The sequence below is a fragment of the Bombina bombina genome, chromosome 9, assembly GCF_027579735.1.
Source record: "Bombina bombina isolate aBomBom1 chromosome 9, aBomBom1.pri, whole genome shotgun sequence".
Taxonomy (NCBI): domain Eukaryota; kingdom Metazoa; phylum Chordata; class Amphibia; order Anura; family Bombinatoridae; genus Bombina; species Bombina bombina.
Window position 1 is genome coordinate 26,067,785 of NC_069507.1, and position 18,305 is coordinate 26,086,089.

The 18,305-nt window shown below is 38.1% G+C and overlaps 1 long non-coding RNA gene across 2 annotated transcripts in view; it reads right to left on the reverse strand.

The window, feature by feature from the left end:
* LOC128639803 (uncharacterized) overlaps positions 1-17,693 on the reverse strand; it is a 77,150-nt gene extending 59,457 nt beyond the window's left edge. For both annotated transcript variants that reach the window (XR_008399260.1, XR_008399261.1), the window contains exon 1: positions 14,780-17,693. This is a non-coding gene — a long non-coding RNA (uncharacterized LOC128639803). The remainder of the gene's footprint in view (positions 1-14,779) is intronic.
* Between the last annotated feature and the right edge of the window lie 612 nt (positions 17,694-18,305).

Consider the following 18,305-nt stretch of genomic DNA (forward strand, 5'->3'; position numbering starts at 1 on the left):
TTTGTATCTGATCATTTTCTTTCTTTTTATTGTAAGATTGTTCTGTATTGTACATTTAATTTGGGGTTTCACATTGTGTGTTACCTTTAACAGAAGCTAATTCTGTTTCAATGCTAGATATTCAAGCAGAACCAAAACAGCTTAGCACTGTGCTTTAATGACAAATGAATGAATTGGATGTTCCTGTAAGATGAGTGGAAGAAGTAGATAAAGGTCTGTTCTGCCTCCAGGTTGATTGAAGACAAATTAAAACAACATTTCTTCTCCTTTATTGCATCCTGCCCCACCTGAAAGACAGTGAAGTACAAGCCCACCCCTAACCCCCAGGGTAACAGAACCTTGTAATAAGTGAAGCAAACTCAATCAGTGGATTAGTATTTTACTTTCAAACTTCCAACATAAATAATGTTTGGACACCAGAAAATAAAAATGTCATGTTGATTTCTTGAGGATGTAAAAATTGAAGAGCCGTTTGTATTGATCAATAGTAATTATTACTGATATTTTCTTTCCTTCATAGTATATTCATCCCTGTACAGAAACCATTGAAAGAGCAGATGGGTGTTTTTATATAGTAATGTAAATAAATGTAAAACCTGTAAATTCCCCAATTATTCTTTTTTTTTTTTTAGAGAAGAATGTAAGTTTCTGATGTGCTTCACCTTTAAGAGCATTAAGAGTTTTTTTTATTTTTTTTTAATTTAAGTTCTGGATAGAAGATTTTTTCCCTTTTAAATACAGGCTTTAATGAAATAGGATAAATGACAAATTCTATATTAAAATGTGTATTTCATATATTTTAAATGTAAAATCACTTTTAGTAAATATTAGCAGTAGTTTGCAAACATAATAGTTTAATAAAATATTTAAAGTTTCTGATTATTTATTCTAAATTCTCAACTTGCCATCACTGCATAACAGACAGACTACTGACTATAAAGAATAAGCAGTGAATGAATTTGTAGTGTCAAAGTTAGCAGAGAGGGGGGCACAGCACAAAACGTAGGAGCCAGTTAAGTGACAGATTTAGAACTAAAACTTATGAGTTTCATGACTCAAATAGTGTGTCAAATTAAAAAAAATGTACTTCTATTGTCAAATATAACATGGTTGCGAATATTGCTGCCATATAGGGCTCCATTTATTATCACGTGGCGGAGAGGGGTGTACATATTCGCCTCTGTCCGTCCGACTTCTCCTCTGGCAGACAGCAATACTCTGCCCGCATTTACCATTGCACACGAGCGCTCCTGTGCGCTCATGTGCAACCCCGCTCCCTGTCCATGCACAGCCAATCACATGCGAGTTTGCCACCAAAAATGTGGCGGGGAAGTTAAGGAGCAGCGGTCAGTTTCTTAACTTCCGTTTCAGGTGGACCTTAAACGATGGGGCTCCGAAGCAGCATCCGCTGCTTAATAAATGGACCCCTTTGTTTTAACCAAGGTTAATAAAAGATAGGGAAAAAATTGAACGGTCTCTCAGTATCATAATGTCTTAATATTGCCTTCCATATTCCTTTATAGAGCCAGAAGAAACTTTGTTGAATCAATAACTCTAACGATTTCTACAACTCTGAAAATTTACTTTTTTTGTGTCCACACAAATGTATCAATCCGATTAAATAAATTGCATTTTTACATTTAATTAAATTTCTGACATCCTTCTATTTAGCCAAAAGAAGAGGTGATATCCAGCTGATAAAAGGTAACAACTTTATTGGATATTCAATTTAAAATCCGGAGAACAACACAGCATACACTTGACACAAAAGGATATAGCGTAGCAAAACAGGATTACGCGTTTTGGGAGAAAATTGTACTCATAGTCATACCTGGTTACCTACAACACACCTTTAAAAAGGATTAAAACTAACCCTATTGGTTAGAACCGCAACGCCCATATCCTCATATCAAAAACCTGATAGGTTGTAAACATAATAGCCAACCGCTAGAGCAATTTAACCAATGAAAGAGAGCTGGGAATGGAAAGAAAGCAACAAGGATAGAGGCATATTAGATACAAGTATAATACAATATAGTTTACACAAAATTAAGTTAAACACAGGCCTAAATATCCTGAAATATATATACCTTGGGATCAACAAATAAGGAATTGATTAAAGCGCTAGCAATAAACATTTGATTTAGTTGTAAGGTATAACCGGCAATGTACATGCAAATAAATTGATATTTCTAGATACAGCAGGTCACGTTAATCATACATGAAATCACAATACAATATATATATATATATATATATATATATATACATACATATATGTACAAGGAATGACACATAGAAAAGTTTATAATTGCAATATTGTGGTAGATATGTGAATGATATTATCATCGATCCAATAAGGACCAAAGCATGACAAGAGAAAATATGTGATCGGTGTCACTAGTAAAAAAAGTCACATAAATCATCACAACACCCTAATACATAGGAGGACAGAAACTATGTCCATAAATGTCAGATCACTATAACTGGGATAACTTATCGAATACACGTGAACTACCTAATCAGATCCCTATCCAGGGATGTTAAAAAAAAAAAATGGCTTGAGATATTCAAAACAGAATTTAACAGACACCCATATACATGGGGGAAGAGAAGAAAGAAGGAAGGGGGACAGCAGAGCTATGATGTGATAATTCGTTATTCCCAATAATTTGTGAGGGCATATCTAAAGTTGAGACCCTCTGGAATTCTGTTTTTTAACCTAAAGATCCAGAAGGCCTCCCTCTTAGCCAGCAACTGATCAAGGTCCCCACCTTGTTTAGGTCTGCATACTTTCTCAATAATACACCAACTAAATGTATTCAGAAATAAGGCAAAGTGTTGTACTAGGGGAGTAGATGATCTACCTGTACTAATCGTAGAGAAATGTTCTCTCATACAGGAATTTACGTCCTGTGTCGTAAGTCCCACATATTGGAGTCTACATTTGGTACAGTTTATCAAATAAATGACATATGTATTAGTGCAATTCCCACTGTGTTTAATATCAAACGACTCCCCTGTAACGAAAGAGGAGAAAGTTTTAGTCATCCTAACATGTTCACAGGGTTTGCATTTTCTATGCCCACATTAGTACATACCTACACTAGTTAACCATGAACTGGAGGCTTGGGTGTTTTCGTTCAGTTGTGTAAGATATTACCTAATGTGGCACATCTTTCTATTTAGTCCATGAAATCTGATAGAGGACAAAGACACAAAAAATAATTTGAGAATTTAAATACTTGGATCAGATGTTCCACAAGACTCGGGGACGGTCACTTATCACGAGTCATTAAAGTTTTATTTATCCAAGCACTAGTCATTTTTTACATATTAGTTTCAGTTTGATCCGTTTACATTTAGAGAATGTAAATAATTTCATGTCAGTATTTGTGTAATAAAATGTAGAACTTCTTATGCTGTTAACTTGGTATTACAGAGTTCATATGCCACAGGTGTACAACCTTTTCACATATATATTGTGGTATAAAACACCAAGATTAATGATGTACACTCAAAGGAATGTGCTTTTCAAAGTCTTTTTTTTTTTCAAAGCTGATTTTTGAATACACATTGTGTCTTGTCCTAATCACCTCAAGTGAGAGGCTATTCCATAGGTATTAAAGGAACATAAAACAAAAATAAAATATTTAATCAGGTGTATATAGGCGGCTTAAATAAGCCATATATATCTTCTCTGATACAAAACCAGCACAAACAGGAATGATTTGGAGCATTTCCCAGCAGGCACCTAATTGTATTCCATGAAGTAAGGCTTTCATGATAATGCCACTGTTTAGTGCTTCTTGGGAACACATTTGGCTCATGCCAGGTTACCTGGACAACCTTTAGGATTTCCCTGTGGAACCAAGTGTAACTAGGAAGCACCAAACACAGCAGATCCCATTGCTCATGGTGCTGAATGTTAAATGAAAAGTATAATGAAGCTTCTGATTAGAAATCTTATATAATTTGTAATTATGGTTCAGACCCTTCTGTTTTCATTGCTTTCTGGCTGCAGTATTACATTTGAGATGCTGCACTTGCTGAGATCTCACAGCCATGTTGAACCATCTCAGGTTAGGTCAAGGCTATCGATGTGGTTTATTAGTTAGATGACAAAGACAGCTCATCTGGCATCAAAATGATTAGTAGGAGTTTGCCTCACATCGGCAAAGTCACCTACAATATATTAGCAGTTACAATATTACTGTTGTGGTCAACATTCCTGATGACAACCTTATGAATATATAAGGGAATATTTAAAGGGACATTCCTAATGCGAAAAATGACAAGTTCCAAGTCATTAATGTATATAAGTTCTGATATTCTGACACCAGCTTACTGTGTGCCTAACTTTTGCAAAAGGTGTTAAATACACGGGTAAACTCTTGTTTGGCAGTTGCAAGCATTACAGTTCCTGTACAGAACATGGTTGGTGATTGGCAGCTATGTATGACTGCTGCTCCTAATTGGCTGACTGGCTGTATATTGCTCACAAGCTACAATGCATGCAGTCCCCAGTGGGATGTTACTTCTGCAGAGGTTAAAGATATAGATAGAATCAGTAAAACCTGCAGAAAACCTCAGTAGTGTGCATGAATCTAGAGCACTATATGACAATGTATAGTATCTAGAGCACTATATGACAATGTATAGTATCTAGAGCACTATATGACACTGTATAGTATCTAGAGCACTATGTGACAATGTATAGTATCTAGAGCACTATATGACAATGTATAGTATCTAGAGCACTATGTGACAATGTATAGTATCTAGAGCACTATATGACAATGTATAGTATCTAGAGCACTATGTGACAATGTATAGTATCTAGAGCACTATGTGACAATGTATAGTATCTAGAGCACTATGTGACAATGTATAGTATCTAGAGCACTATATGACAATGTATAGTATCTAGAGCACTATATGACAATGTACAGTATCTAGAGCACTATATGACACTGTATAGTATCTAGAGCACTATATGACAATGTATAACGTCTAGAGCACTATATGACAATGTATAGTATCTAGAGCACTATATGACAATGTATAACGTCTAGAGCACTATATGACACTGTATAGTATCTAGAGCACTATATGACAATGTATAACGTCTAGAGCACTATATGACAATGTACAGTATCTAGAGCCCTATATGACAATGTACAGTATCTAGAGCACTATATGACACTGTATAGTATCTAGAGCACTATATGACAATGTATAACGTCTAGAGCACTATATGACAATGTACAGTATCTAGAGCACTATATGACAATGTATAGTCTCTAGAGCACTATATGACAATGTATAGTATCTAGAGCACTATATGACACTGTATAGTATCTAGAGCACTATGTGACAATGTATAGTATCTAGAGCACTATATGACAATGTATAGTATCTAGAGCACTATATGACAATGTATAGTATCTAGAGCACTATGTGACAATGTATAGTATCTAGAGCACTATATGACAATGTATAGTATCTAGAGCACTATGTGACAATGTATAGTATCTAGAGCACTATGTGACAATGTATAGTATCTAGAGCACTATGTGACAATGTATAGTATCTAGAGCACTATATGACAATGTATAACGTCTAGAGCACTATATGACACTGTATAGTATCTAGAGCACTATATGACAATGTATAGTATCTAGAGCACTATATGACAATGTATAGTATCTAGAGCACTATATGACAATGTACAGTATCTAGAGCACTACATGACAATGTATAGTATCTAAAGCACTAGATGACAATGTATAGTATCTAGAGCACTATATGACACTGTATAGTATCTAGAACACTATATGACAATGTATAGTATCTAGAGCCCTATATGACAATGTATAGTATCTAGAGCCCTATATGACAATGTACAGTATCTAGAGCACTATATGACAATGTATAGTATCTAGAGCACTATATGACAATGTATAGTATCTAGAGCACTATATGACAATGTATAGTATCTAGAGCACTACATGACAATGTATAGTATTTAGAGCCCTATATGACAATGTATAGTATCTAGAGCCCTATATGACAATGTACAGTATCTAGAGCACTATATGACAATGTATAGTATCTAGAGCCCTATATGACAATGTACAGTATCTAGAGCACTATATGACAATGTATAGTATCTAGAGCACTATATGATAATGTATAGTATCTAGAGCACTATATGATAATGTATAGTATCTAGAGCCCTATATGACAATATACAGTATCTAGAACACTATATGACAATGTATAGTATCTAGAGCACTATATGACAACGTACAGTATCTAGAGCCCTATATGACAATGTATAGTATCTAGAGCCCTATATGACAATGTACAGTATCTAGAGCACTATATGACAATGTATAGTATCTAGAGCACTATATGACAATGTATAGTATCTAGAGCACTATATGACAATGTATAGTATCTAGAGCACTACATGACAATGTATAGTATTTAGAGCCCTATATGACAATGTATAGTATCTAGAGCCCTATATGACAATGTACAGTATCTAGAGCACTATATGACAATGTATAGTATCTAGAGCCCTATATGACAATGTACAGTATCTAGAGCACTATATGACAATGTATAGTATCTAGAGCACTATATGATAATGTATAGTATCTAGAGCACTATATGATAATGTATAGTATCTAGAGCCCTATATGACAATATACAGTATCTAGAACACTATATGACAATGTATAGTATCTAGAGCACTATATGACAACGTACAGTATCTAGAGCCCTATATGACAATGTATAGTATCTAGAGCACTACATGACAATGTTTAGTATTTAGAGCACTATATGATAATGTATAGTATCTAGAGCACTATATGACAATGTACAGTATCTAGAGCCCTATATGACAATGTATAGTATCTAGAGCAGGGGTCACCAACCTTTCGGACCTCAGGGACCACTAAACTCACAATTTTGAATCCCGTGGACCACTAACATGATTTTATTTTTTAAAAGGTACAAACCTCTATAATGTGTGTGTGTATGTATGTATGTATGCGTATACAGTGTATATATATATATATATATATATATATATATATATATATACACAGTGTATATATATCAAAAAATGAGCAACATGAATTGCCCGGCAAAGCAAAGTTCAGGACTTTTCTGTGTGCTAAGGGAGGCTGTCACCTTCGCGACATGCAGTGTTAATGGAAGAAAATATATATGTTTAAATGCATGTGTCTATGACTACGGCCATGCTGTGCCGAAACCGGTCAGACTTTACTAACTGTTCTCTTTGTTGAGATCGCTTTATACATGTTTTATCCCTTGGAGTATTTGCAATAAAGATTTGTTTTTTTACTATTTTTACTTCTGGATCATGAGTGACTTTATTCCTTACCGTGGACAAGCATTGGATACACTTTTTTTACAACGTGTATATATATATATATATATATATATATATATATATATATACACACACACACATACATATAAAGGGAAGAAAATAAATTAAATATAAGAGAGAATTTTTGTTTTTAAGATTTTCTTTTTTTATATACTATAATTCCACTATTTCAAGCCAAGACTATTACCAACCTCTTTAGAATGGAAGCATCTTCCTCTGAGCAGTGCGCCGGGCGGGAAAAGTTAAAAATACAATCTAGCTATGTGCATAGGGAGATCGTAATTTAACTCCTCTGTCGGTTTTCACTGATGTCCAGCCAGGCATTGTAGGGAGTTGCAGCGCAACGGGGGTGATCAGAGGAGATTAATTCCTGCTTGATAGTGTCAAGGACCACCAACATCTTCTTGTGGACCACCAGTGGTCCATGGACCACTGGTTGGCGACCGCTGATCTAGAGCACTACATGACAATGTATAGTATCTAGAGCACTATATGATAATGTATAACATCTAGAGCACTACATGACAATGTATAGTATCTAGAGCACTATGTGACAATGCATAGTATCTAAAGCACTAGATGACAATGTATAGTATCTACAGCACTATGTGACAATGTATAGCATCTAGAGCACTATATGACAATGTATAGTATCTACAGCACTATGGGACAATGTATAGTATCCACAGCACTATATGACAATGTATAGTATCTAGAGCACTCATTATAGCATCTAGAGCACTATATGACAATGTATAGTCTCTAGAGCACTATATGACACTGTATAGTATCTAGAGCACTATATGACAATGTATAGTATCTAGAGCCCTATATGACAATGTATAGTATCTAGAGCCCTATATGACAATGTATATTATCTAGAGCCCTATATGACAATGTACAGTATCTAGAGCACTATATGATAATGTATAGTATCTAGAGCACTACAGGGAGTGCAGAATTATTAGGCAAATGAGTATTTTGACCACATCATCCTCTTTATGCATGTTGTCTTACTCCAAGCTGTACAGGCTCGAAAGCCTACTACCAATTAAGCATATTAGGTGATGTGCATCTCTGTAATGAGAAGGGGTGTGGTCTAATGACATCAACACCCTATATCAGGTGTGCATAATTATTAGGCAACTTCCTTTCCTTTGGCAAAATGGGTCAAAAGAAGGACTTGACAGGCTCAGAAAAGTAAAAAATAGTGAGATATCTTGCAGAGGGATGCAGCACTCTTAAAATTGCAAAGCTTCTGAAGCGTGATCATCGAACAATCAAGCGTTTCATTCAAAATAGTCAACAGGGTCGCAAGAAGCGTGTGGAAAAACCAAGGCGCAAAATAACTGCCCATGAACTGAGAAAAGTCAAGCGTGCAGCTGCCAAGATGCCACTTGCCACCAGTTTGGCCATATTTCAGAGCTGCAACATCACTGGAGTGCCCAAAAGCACAAGGTGTGCAATACTCAGAGACATGGCCAAGGTAAGAAAGGCTGAAAGACGACCACCACTGAACAAGACACACAAGCTGAAACGTCAAGACTGGGCCAAGAAATATCTCAAGACTGATTTTTCTAAGGTTTTATGGACTGATGAAATGAGAGTGAGTCTTGATGGGCCAGATGGATGGGCCCGTGGCTGGATTGGTAAAGGGCAGAGAGCTCCAGTCCGACTCAGACGCCAGCAAGGTGGAGGTGGAGTACTGGTTTGGGCTGGTATCATCAAAGATGAGCTTGTGGGGCCTTTTCGGGTTGAGGATGGAGTCAAGCTCAACTCCCAGTCCTACTGCCAGTTTCTGGAAACACCTTCTTCAAGCAGTGGTACAGGAAGAAGTCTGCATCCTTCAAGAAAAACATGATTTTCATGCAGGACAATGCTCCATCACACGCGTCCAAGTACTCCACAGCGTGGCTGGCAAGAAAGGGTATAAAAGAAGAAAATCTAATGACATGGCCTCCTTGTTCAACTGATCTGAACCCCATTGAGAACCTGTGGTCCATCATCAAATGTGAGATTTACAAGGAAGGAAAACAGTACACCTCTCTGAACAGTGTCTGGGAGGCTGTGGTTGCTGCTGCACGCAATGTTGATGGTGAACAGATCAAAACACTGACAGAATCCATGGATGGCAGGCTTTTGAGTGTCCTTGCAAAGAAAGGTGGCTATATTGGTCACTGATTTGTTTTTGTTTTGTTTTTGAATGTCAGAAATGTATATTTGTGAATGTTGAGATGTTATATTGGTTTCACTGGTAAAAATAAATAATTGAAATGGGTATATATTTGTTTTTTGTTAAGTTGCCTAATAATTATGCACAGTAATAGTCACCTGCACACACAGATATCCCCCTAAAATAGCTATAACTAAAAACAAACTAAAAACTACTTCCAAAACTATTCAGCTTTGATATTAATGAGTTTTTGGGGTTCATTGAGAACATGGTTGTTGTTCAATAATAAAATTAATCCTCAAAAATACAACTTGCCTAATAATTCTGCACTCCCTGTATATGACAATGTACAATATCTAGAGCACTATATGATAATGTATAGTATCTAGAGCACTATATGACAATGTACAGTATCTAGAGCCCTATATGACAATGTACAGTATCTAGAGCACTATATGACAATGTAAAGTATCTAGAGCACTATATGACAATGTACAGTATCTAGAGCCCTATATGACAATATACAGTATCTAGAGCACTATATGACAATGTACAGTATCTAGAGCCCTATATGACAATGTATAGTATCTAGAGCACTACATGACAACGTATAGTATCTAGAGCACTATATGACAATGTATAGTATCTAGAGCACTATATGACAATGTACAGTATCTAGAGCCCTATATGACAATGTATAATATCTAGAGCATTACATGGCAATGTATAGTATCTAGAGCACTACATGACAATGTATAGTATCTAGAGCCCTATATGACAATGTATAGTATCTAGAGCCCTATATGACAATGTACAGTATCTAGAGCACTATATGACAATGTATAGTATCTAGAGCACTATATGATAATGTATAGTATCTAGAGCCCTATATGACAATGTACAGTATCTAGAGCACTATATGACAATGTATAGTATCTAGAGCCCTATATGACAATGTATAGTATCTAGAGCACTATATGACAATGTACAGTATCTAGAGCCCTATATGACAATGTATAGTATCTAGAGCATTACATGACGATGTATAGTATTTAGAGCACTATATGACAATGTAAAGTATCTAGAGCCCTATATGACAATGTACAGTATCTAGAGCCCTATATGACAATGTACAGTATCTAGAGCACTATATAACAATGTATAGTATCTAGAGCACTACATGACAATGTATAGTATGTAGAGCACTATATGACAATGTATAGTATCTAGAGCACTATATGACAATGTACAGTATCTAGAGCCCTATATGACAATGTATAGTATCTAGAGCATTACATGACAATGTATAGTATCTAGAGCACTACATGACAATGTATAGTATCTAGAGCCCTATATGACAATGTATAGTATCTAGAGCCCTATATGAAAATGTACAGTATCTAGAGCACTATATGACAATGTATAGTATCTAGAGCACTATATAATGTATAGTATCTAGAGCCCTATATGACAATGTACAGTATCTAGAACACTATATGACAATGTATAGTATCTAGAGCCCTATATGATAATGTATAGTATCTAGAGCCCTATATGACAATGTACAGTATCTAGAACACTATATGACAATGTATAGTATCTAGAGCACTATATGACAATGTACAGTATCTTGAGCCCTATATGACAATGTATAGTATCTAGAGCACTACATGACAATGTATAGTATCTAGAGCACTATATGACAATGTATAGTATCTAGAGCACTATATGACAATGTACAGTATCTAGAGCCCTATATGACAATGTATAGTATCTAGAGCATTACATGAAAATGTATAGTATCTAGAGCCCTATATGACTAGAATAGAATAAAGGAAATGAGATAATAGAAGTAAATTGTAAAGTTGTGTACAACTGCATGCTCTAACTGGTTTTCAAACCTGTACTCAGGCCTTCATAACAGTACAGATTTTGAGGATATTTGAGTACAAGCACAGGTGATGGCAGTTCTGACTATTCCTTTTGAAAAAGTCTGCAGGATCAGCGGACCGTCCAATTCAATAAAGTATAAGAGTAATCCTAGGTTAATATTGTCAGTTAAAGGGACAGTCTATTCAAACTTAAACTTTCATGATTCAGATAGGGCATGCGATTTTAAATAAATTCCCAATTTACTTTTATAAGCAAATTAGCTTTGTTCTCTTGGTAGTCTTTGTTTAAAGCTAAACCTCTTGGTATTCTTTGTTTAAAGATAAACCTCATATGCTAAGTTCTAAGACCTTGAAGGCTGCCTCTCATCTCAGTGCATTTTGGCAGTTTATCACAGCTAGGCAGTATGCCATATAGATAACATTGTTCTCACGCCAGTAGTTATTTATGAGTCAGCACTAATTGGCTAAAAAAAGTCTGTCAAAAGAACTGAAATAAGGGGGCGGTCTCCAAAGGTTTAGATACAAGGTAATTACAGACGTAAAAAGTGTATTAATATAACAGAGTTGGTTATGCAAAACTGGGGAATGGGTAATAAAGGGATCATCTATATTTTTAAACAATAGTAGATTGATTTGAATTTGAAGAATCAAATCAGCCAATAGGAATGCAAGGAACACCATTTTCAAACGGCTACCTTGCATTCAACTTCAGTGTACGGTGAAGAGGACACTCCGCGCAGGATGGCATTGGCTTCCAGATTGGCTCCGCCGGGATGAAGATAGAAGATGCCCCTGGGATGGATGAAGACCTCGCCGTCTGGATGGAGATGGATGTCCGGACTTCAGAAACCGTGAGTAGATCTTATGGTGTTAGTGTTAGTTTTTTTTGTTTGTTTTTTAAGATTAGGGTTTAGGCTTTGAAAAAGAGCTGAATGCCCTTTTAAGGGCAATGCAAAAGACCTAAATGCCCTTTTAAAGGCAATGCTTATACAAATGCCCCATATGGAGCAATCGGTAGGTAAGTTTTTTTATAGTTAGGTTTTTTTATTTTTGGGGGTTGGTTGGATGGTGGGTTTTACTGTTGGGGGGACTTTGTATTTTTTTACAGGTAAAAGATTATTTCTTTAGGGCAATGCCCTACAAAAGGCCCTTTTAAGGGTTATTGGTAGCTTATTGTAGGCTAAGGGTGTTTTTATTTTATAGGGCTGTTAGATTAGGTGTAATTGTTTTTATTTTTGATAATTTTGTTTATTTTTTGTATTTATTTTTTGTGATTTGAGTGTTAATTATTTTTGGTATGCTTAGATTATTTAAATTTTCGTAGGATTTTTTTTTTTAGATGTAATTTAGATTTTTTAATTTTTCTTAGTGTTAGATTTTTTAAAAATTTGTAATTTAGATATTGGTAGTATTTTTTTTAGAATAGTTATGTTATATTGTAATTTTAATTTAAAGTTAAGGGGGTGTTAGGTTTAGGGGTTAATAGTTTAGTGTTTTGCGATGTGGGGGCTGGCGGATTAGGGGTTAATAGGTTTATTTAGTGGCGGAGATGTGGGAGGCCAGAGGTTTAGGAGTTAATGGCGGCGATGTCAGGGAGCGGCAGAATAGGGGTTAATAACTTTATTATAGTGTTGACGATGTCGGGGGTGGCAGATTAGGGGTTAATAACTATTATAGTGGCAGCAATGTTGGGGGCAGCAGATTAGGGCTGTTTAGACTTAGGGTTTATGTTAGGTTTAAATGTAACTTTCTTTTCCCCACAGACATCAATGGGGTTGTGTTACGGTGATCGCCATTCCGCACATCAGGTGTTAGTTTCTTTTCTAACACTCTCTCCCCATTGATGTCTATGGGGGAAAGCGGGCACGAGCACGTCAAAGCAGTCCTTGGCTTTTGTGCGGTATGGAGCTTAACGCCACCATATCGCACGCACAAGGAGGCTTTTCAGAGACTTGTAATGGCAGAGCTATAGAGGGTGAAATAACGCAACTTTTGTTGCGTTCGTTTTGCACCTTGTTTAGCGCAAAACTCGTAATCTAGGTGTTAGAGATGATAATATAAAATGATAGATTGTATATATAAAATCAACTCTGCAATATACTTTCATTATTTATTTTGTCCCCTTTTCCTGTAAGTCCATTCTGAAATTATGAGCTTTTCAGTTCCTGTTAGAAATGGAAGTGCATAACACTGTTATATTACACACAGCCATTGGCTGCATACGCTAGTGACCTATTTATAACTGTCCTTGATCGGCCACAGCAGCGAACGCAACCTAAGTTACAAAATGGCAGCTCCCATTGTTTTATAGACACTACTGGCCAGATTTAACAAGCAGCGGATGCTGCTGTCTCCGCCCAAAGTTTCAAGCTCGCTGAAAACCGAAGTTAAGAAGCAGCGGTCGCAAGACCGCTGCTCCTTAACTTGTTCGCCACCTTTTAGGCGGCAGACTGCAATCATCACGATTCGATCGGGATGATTGAAACCCCCTGCTAGCAGCCGATTGGACGCAAATGTGCAGGGGAAGGCATTGCACTAGCATTTCACAAGAAATGCTTATGCAATGTTAAATGCCGACAGCGTCCGGCTTATAATAAATCTACCCCTACAACTTTACACTTATTTTTTAATCAGTTAATAAAACATTAAAAAATACATCTACAGTTATTCTCAGACTGATCTTTTATTTGAATGCTTCATTCTATCTAGTGTTTATTTAGTGTTTAATGTCTCTTTAATCTTTACCCCAATTCTAATCTTAACTTAGGTCAAAGCTTGACAAATTTGTTCAAAATCTAGGAGCCTGAAACTGAATATATGTGCATATGTGTGTATATGCACATATTTATACATACATATATATATATATATATATATATATATATATATATATATATATATATATATACACACACTGTATATATAAACTTAATATATTCATAGAGAAATTTGTACCTGTATATACAAACACACATATGCAAGTTTATATATACATACATTATATATATTTATTACACACACACTTTCATTACATAATAACCCATTAATAGTTGGATATGCATTTCACAGCTGTGAGACCTAGAAAATAAAATCAGATACCGGGGCCTAATTTTAAAGAAACAATCTAGTGAAAATTAAACTTTCATGATTCAGTGGGTAAGCAATTTTAAACAGCTTTCCAAATGACTTTTATCTCTACACATGACAATTCTGTCAACATTAACTAGATTCTAATTTTATTAGAATAGACTGGCATTTTACATACATTTTTTTATCCCTACGTACCTCAGGAGCCATGGCTATGTGTGGTCCAGTTCCTGAAGGTGTTCATCTCCTATACAGAATCCTTATGTCCGTTTTAGTACTCTTCTAATTCTTTTAGGCCTCACCGTGCAGTATCATCTTCATCTGGCTTCCAAGATTAGGTCTCTGGTTGGTGCACTGTGCCTCAGTAATTTGGGCTTTTAATTTCAGAAGGGGTAATTCAGCTTTCCAGGCCATTTTGCTGGGGTTTTCCACTCAAGAACTCTTAAAAGTAGCAGGTTTAGTAGTGAGTTTAGTTTTAAATGGATAAAATGGCGACTATTCTTGTAAACAAATCATCAAGCATTTGAACAGACGTATTTTCCCAGCCTTTTTTCTTTCCTGACAAATTACATAATTAATAATAATAACCTTTTTTTTATTGTTTTTATCCTTGACTTGTATTGCTTGACTGAACTGATTATCCAACTGTGTTGGGACTTTATATTAAGTTCTTTGTTTTAGATTAATTTGACTTGTCATTGGAGTGTCAAATTGATGGTGACCTTCATTTTTTACAGAGGTTCCACTTCTAAGTTTTTCATTCTTAGTTGTCATCATAGATCCCTATCTCCATGGTTAAGTTGGCGTGAACTACTTAACATCTTGTTGCATCAAAGAGGAATTATGGGTTTTACACTCTGAGCTTATTTACTATACACTGTTTTCCAATTAGCTGAGATGTTCTAATTGTTTTTTCTTTTGGTAGAAAGGTAATATAATATTCTGTACAGTAGATGTAAACATTAAAAAAGATCCCACAGAGCTGTGTACTATTGAGGCAAGTATGGTATAAAATGGTTTAAAATACTTGACTCCTGTTGTCTATTTAGTCACCAAGGCTTTTATCTTGTACCTTATCTCCCCATGCCGCTGATTATCTTAGCACCTATTCCCCCTGCTGCTACAGGTTACTCAGGATATAATTCACCCTGCTGCTGTCAAGTAACTCAATGCCTCATCCACCCTGCTACTCACAATTACCTCAGCCCCTGCTGCTACTGGTTACCTCAGGATCTAATCTGTTGCTGCTTAACCTCAGTACCTCATCCCCTCTGCTGTAATAGGTTACCTCAGCATCTAATCCCCCCTGCTACTGGCAATAAACTAAATGCCTTACCCTCTCTGCTACTACAGGTTAACTCAGTGCCTAATCCTCCCTGCTACTACAGGTTAACTCAGTGCCTAATCCTCCCTGCTACTACAGGTTAACTCAGTGCCTAATCCTCCCTGCTGCTACAGGTTAACTCAGTGCCTCACGCACCCTGCTGCTACAGGTTAACTCAGTGCCTTACCCTACCTGCTGCTACAGGTTATCTCAGTGCCTTACCATCCCTGCTGCTACAGGTTAACTCAGTGCCTCACCCTCCCTGCTGCTATAGGTTAACTCAGTGCCTCATCCTCCCTACTGATACAGGTTAACTCCGTGCCTCACCCTCCTTGCTGCTACAGGTTAACTCAGTGCCTCACCCTCCCTGCTGCTACAGGTTAACTCAGTGCCTCATCCTCCCTGCTGCTACAGGTTAACTCAGTGCCTCACCCTTCCTGCTGCTACAGGTTAACTCAGTGCCTCACCCTCCCTGCTGCTACAGGTTAACTCAGTGCCTCATCCTCCCTGCTGCTACAGGTTAACTCAATGCCTCGTCCTCCCTGCTGCTACAGGTTAACTTAGTGCCTTATTCTCCTTAATGATACAGGTTAACTCAGTGCCTCATCCTTCCTACTGCAACAGGTTAACTCAATGCCTCACCCTCCCTGCTGCTACAGGTTAACTCAGTCCCTCATCCTCCCTGCTGCTACAGGTTAACTCAGTGCCTCATCCTCCCTGCTGCTATAGGTTAACTCAGTACCTCACCCTCCCTGCTGCTACAGGTTAACTCAGTACCTCACCCTCCCTGCTGCTACAGGTTAACTCAGTGCCTCACCCTCCCTGCTGCTACAGGTTAACTCAGTGCCTCATCGTACCTACTGCTACAGGTTAACTCAGTGCCTTATTCTCCCTGCTGCTACAGGTTAACTCAGTGCCTCATCCTCCCAACTGCTACAGATTAACTCAGTGCCTCATCCTCCCAACTGCTACAGATTAACTCAGTGCCTTATTCCCCCTACTGATACAGATTAACTCAGTGCCTCATCGTCCCTGCTGCTACAGGTTAACTAAGTGCCTCACCCTCCCTGCTGCTACAGGTTAACTCAGTGCCTCACCCTCCCTGGTGCTGCAGGTTAACTCAGTGCCTCACTCTCCCTACTGATACAGATTAACTCAGTGCCTCATCCTCCCTGGTGCTGCAGGTTAACTCAGTGCCTCACTCTCCCTACTGATACAGATTAACTCAGTGCCTCACCCTCCCTGGTGCTGCAGGTTAACTCAGTGCCTCACTCTCCCTACTGATACAGATTAACTCAGTGCCTCATCCTCCCTGCTGCTACAGGTTAACTAAGTGCCTCACCCTCCCTGCTGCTACAGGTTAACTAAGTGCCTCATCGTCCCTGCTGCTACAGGTTAACTAAGTACCTCACTGTCCCTGCTGCTGCAGGTTAACTCAGTGCCTCACCCTCCCTGCTGCTACAGGTTAACTCAGTGCCTCACCCTCCCTGGTGCTGCAGGTTAACTCAGTGCCTGGCCCTCCCTGCTGCTACAGGTTAACTCAGTGCCTCACCCTCCCTGCTGCTACAGGATAACTAAGTGCCTCATCGTCCCTGTTGCTGCAGGTTAACTCAGTGCCTCACCCTCCCTTCTGCTACAGGTTAACTCGGTGTCTCACCCTCCCTGCTGATACAGGTTAACTCAGTGTCTCACCCTCCCTGCTGCTACAAGTTAACTCAATCCCTCACCCTCCCTGCTGATACAGGTTAACTCAGTGCCTCATCCTCCCTGCTGCTACAGGTTAACTCAGTGCCTCACGCACCCTGCTGCTACAGGTTAACAGGTCAACTCAGTGCCTTACCCTCCCTGCTGCTACAGGTTACCTCAGTGCTTCACCCTCCCTACTGCTACAGTGCCTCACCCTCCCTACTGATACAGGTCAACTCAGTGCCTCATCCTCCATACTGATACAGGTTAACTCAGTGCCTCATCCACCCTGCTGCTACGGGTTAAATCAGTGCCTCATCCTCCCTGTTGCTACAGGTTAAATCAGTGCCTCACCCTCCCTGCGCCTACAGGTTAAATCAGTGCCTCACCCTCCCTGCGGCTACAGGTTAAATAAGTGCTTCACCCTCCCTGTTGCTACAGGTTAACTTAGTGCCTCATCCTCCCTGCTGCTACAGGTTAACTCAGTGCCTCATCCTCCCTGCTGCTACAGGTTAACTCAGTGCCTCATCCTCCCTACTGCTACAGGTTAACTCAGTGCCTCACTCTCCCTACTGCTACAGGTTAACTAAGTGCCTCATCCTCCCTGCTGCTACAGGTTAACTCAGTGCCTCACGCACCCTGCTGCTACAGGTTAACTCAGTGCTTCACCCTCCCTACTGCTACAGGTCAACTCAGTGCCTTACCCTCCCTGCT